This window comes from Cariama cristata, unplaced genomic scaffold (assembly GCF_000690535.1).
Source record: "Cariama cristata isolate BGI_N322 unplaced genomic scaffold, ASM69053v1 scaffold1699, whole genome shotgun sequence".
Lineage (NCBI taxonomy): Eukaryota > Metazoa > Chordata > Aves > Cariamiformes > Cariamidae > Cariama > Cariama cristata.
Genome location: NW_009635064.1, coordinates 108092 through 108333, shown reverse-complemented (window position 1 = coordinate 108333; position 242 = coordinate 108092). Strand labels below are relative to the sequence as shown.

General features: G+C 65.7%; 1 protein-coding gene across 1 annotated transcript in view; it reads left to right on the top strand.

Moving 5' to 3' along the window:
- LOC104167188 (dysferlin-like) overlaps positions 1-242 on the top strand; it is a gene marked incomplete at its 5' end in the record, with an annotated part of 61182 nt that overhangs the window by 1881 nt on the left and 59059 nt on the right. The gene's annotated exons all lie outside the window — the stretch shown is intronic.

Sequence of the window (242 nt, the reverse complement as noted above, 5' to 3'; positions counted from 1 at the left end):
CTTTTCCACTGGCCGCGGCGCCTGGCTGCAACCCAGATGTGCCTCTGTGCCAAGGAAAGTGGATGGACTGGAAGGCTAAATCTCTCTGTCCTGTTCCTCCCTCCCAGCCCCGAGGTGCTAATTGGGATGGAGGGTCCCGTAGCGCTCTCCTCCCTCTCTCCGATGTAGGTCCCGGCTCTGGTCCCGGTGGGATGCCGTGCTCTGCGCCGGATGCTGCGGCGGCTGCCGGGGGGGAGCGCGCA